Here is a 3,920-nt window from a genome sequence, read left to right as displayed (position 1 = left end):
GGCCCACATACAAAGAACCTATATAAACATATATGTTTTAATATATGTTTTGAATATATGTGACATATATAAAATTGGCCGCTTTCCTATATTTTATGTACATATTGCACATATACGCACATATATGTCCACATATGTATGCGTATGCACATATACACACATAATTGTACATATATTTTTCCTACATTTTTCCTATATTTTATGCACATATATGTACATACATGTACATATTTGCGCAAATATGCACATGCGTGCACATATATGTACGCGTATATGCAGCATTTATGTGCATATAGGTTTCATATATGTGCATATATCCTCATATAGGTTCTTTCCACGTGGGGGAAGCTGGCGCGTGGAGCTTGAACCCAACAGCAGAACAGGACACGGGGAGCTGGAACCGGGACAGGACCCGGGGAATCTGGGGGGGGCTTCCTGGAACCGGGACGGGACCCAGGGGAATCTGGGGGGCTTCTGGGAACAGGAACGGGGACCCGGGGAATCTCGGGGGGCTTCTGGGAACCGGGACGGGACCCGGGACGGGACCCGGGGAATCTGGGGGGGGCTTCTTGGAACCGGGACGGGTCCCAGGGGAGTCTCGGGGGGGCTTCTTGGAACCGGGACGGGACCCAGGGGAATCTCGGGGGGCTTCTGGGAACCGGGACGGGACCCGGGACGGGACCCGGGGAATCTCGGGGGGGGGGGGGGGCTTCTGAGAACCGGGACGGGACCCGGGGAATCTCGGGGGGGCTTCCTGGAACCGGGACGGGACCCCGGGGGGAATCTCGGGGGGGCTTCTTGGAACCGGGACGGGACCCGGAGGAATCTCTGGGGGGCTTCTTGGAACTGGGACGGGACCCGGGGAATCTCGGGGGGGGCTTCTTGGAACCGGGACGGGACCCGGGGAATCTCGGGGGGGGGGGGGGCTTCTTGGAACCGGGACGGGACCCGGCGGAATCTCTGGGGGGCTTCTTGGAACCGGGACGGGACCCGGGGAATCTCGGGGGGGGCTTCTTGGAACCGGGACGGGACCCGGGGGAATCTCGGGGGGGCTTCTTGGAACCGGGACGGGACCCGGGGAATCTCGAGGGGGGGGGGGGCTTCTGGGAACCGGGACGGGACCCGGGGGAATCTCGGGGGGGCTTCTTGGAACCGGGACGGGACCCGGAGGAATCTCGGGGGGGCTTCTTGGAACCGGGACGGGACCCGGGGAATCTCGGGGGGGGGGGGCTTCCGGGAACCGGGACGGGACCCGGGGGAATCTCGGGGGGGCTTCTTGGAACCGGGACGGGACCCGGGGGAATCTCGGAGGGGCTTCTTGGAACCGGGACGGGGACCCGGGGAATCTCGGGGGGGGGGGCTTCTTGGAACCGGGACGGGACCCGGGGGAATCTCGGAGGGGCTTCTTGGAACCGGGACGGGACCCGGGGGAGTCTCGGGGGGGTTTCTTGTAACCGGGACAGGACCCGGGGAATCTCGGGGGCTTCTTGGAACCGGGGAATCTCGGGGGCTTCTTGGAACCGGGACGGGACCCGGGGAATCTCTGGGGGGCTTCTTGGAACCGGGACGGGACCCGGGGGAATCTTGGGGGGGCTTCTTGGAACCGGGACGGGGCCCCGGGAGAATCTCGGGGGGGCTTCTTGGAACCGGGACGGGACCCGGGACGGACCTGGGGAATCTGGGGGGGGCTTCCTGGAACCGGGACGGGACCCGGGCAATCTCGGGGGGGCTTCTTGGAACCGGGACGGGTCCCAGGGGAATCTCGGGGGGGCTTCTTGGAACCGGGACGGGACCCGGGGGAACCTCGGGGGGCCTTCTTGGAACCGGGACGGGTCCCAGGGGAATCTCGGGGGGGCTTCTGGGAACCGGGACAGGACCCGGGGGAATCTCGGGGGGGCTTCTGGGAACAGGAATGGGGACCACCCCGGGGAGGACACTCACTCCCCGGGGGAGGACAACACCGACTCCCCTGCGGTAGCAGCCAACAGGAGGACTAACCACACGGACTGGAGACCAAGAATCCTCTGGCCCCGGACCCCCCTCACTGCAGGGCTTTAAGAATGCAAGGCAATCAATCAGCTGATTGCCTTGCAGGAGCGTCGGAGAGGATCCGGTGCCGGAGCGAGGTGTGCGACTCCTCACAAGGTGGGGTGGACGCGAAGCGAGCGGGGGCAAGGGGAGGCGGACTGCAGGGGGGGCCAACCAACATGAGCTTCAGCTGCAGAATTTTTTTGCAGCTGAATTTTTACACACGGAATATTTTTAGACATTGAAAAAACAATCCGAAGCAAAAAAAAAAAAAAAAAAGATACGTACTTGAAATTCGACCGCTTTTAAAATTCAAAGTCCGATTTCGATTGGTAAAAAAATTCCGAGTTCGAAATCGGAATTCAGAATCTGATGTTTTACAGTTTTACTTCCACACAGCTGGCGCTGCTCTGTTGGCTGCAGACCTTCTCCACGGTGAAGACGACACCGTTTTCTCATGTCTTTCTTAATTACATCGGGTTTTTTTTGCGTTTTTGTTTGAAAACGACAGAAAAACCAATGAAACCTGAAACCTAAGTCATTTTCGGTTTGGGACAGTAGCGGGTGCTGTTTTTTGTTTCCATCACATACGAAGAGAAGAACTCTTTAGTACTGCCATGTATTTTTTTTTTTTTAAAGTTACATTTTCCCCGTTTCCATGGAGATCAAGCTGGAAAATCTCCATTTTCAGTGGTTGCAGACATCGTCGGCACGTGAGTAGACTCCCAACACACTACGAACGTTTTGTAAAATGACTCAAATGCTTCACTTGTCCTAATTATGGAGATGGGAGTTGAACTCACTGATGTTGTGGCCATGTATCTATTTATATTTTACGTTTGAAGCTCTCCTGCATAGTTTTCACACGCACCAGCCACAGCGCTGCAGTTCAAAGGCAATGTAACACCCTATTGTGCAAAAAAAACCATAGTTGGGGTTCTACTTGAAAGGTTCCTCCGACTCTACCCCACCACTGTTGCCGCAGAACAAAGTTACTTGAATTTTGAATCTCCAGCCGACGAAATCGGGGGGAATCCTTCTCCTTTGTGGGCGGAGCCTATGCGTGATGTCACGAGTTGGACACGATCTCCATCTGTTGTGTTGGCGTTCATATTGGCCTGCGTTGTTTCCCCGTCTTAAATATCGACGTTTTTAGTGTTTTGAAGTTCTAGTCGGCGTTTTATGAGCCGTGATGAAAGATTGAGCCTGGAAGAGACCAGAGAGAGGAGGAAAGGAGGAGGGAAAAATATATCCAATGTGGCAGGATAAAGGTGAGCTGGAGCTGGAGCTGGAGCTGGAGCTGGAGCTAGAGCTAGAGCTAGAGCTAGAGCTAGAGCTAGAGCTAGAGCTGGAGCTGGAGCTGGAGCTGGAGCTGGAGCTGGAGCTAGAGCTAGAGCTAGAGCTAGAGCTAGAGCTAGAGCTAGAGCTAGAGCTAGAGCTAGAGCTGGAGCTGGAGCTGGAGCTCATATATGTACATATACGCACATATATGTATGCGTATGTACATATAGGCACATACACGCACATATATGTACATGTTTGTGCATATATGCGCATATATGTACATAAAATATAGGAAACCGGCCAGTTCTATATATGTACATACATGCACATATATGTGCATGTATGCGCATATATGTACATACGCGCACATATGTGTACATACCTGTTCATATATGTACATGTATGTGCACATATGGACATATATGCAGCATTTATGTGCATATATGCAGCATATATATTGTCATATGTGCATATATGCAGCATATATGTGCATATATGCTGCATATAGGTTTCATATATGTGCATATATCCTCATATAGGTGGGCATATATGTTGATCCTACTCCTCCCTCTAATGGCGATGCATTTCTTCTTCTCTGTCTGTTTCAA

Source organism: Blennius ocellaris (assembly GCF_963422515.1).
Source record: "Blennius ocellaris genome assembly, chromosome: 24".
Classification (NCBI taxonomy): domain Eukaryota; kingdom Metazoa; phylum Chordata; class Actinopteri; order Blenniiformes; family Blenniidae; genus Blennius; species Blennius ocellaris.
The sequence above is the reverse complement of the archived record's forward strand: the minus strand, read 5'-3'. Positions refer to the sequence as shown.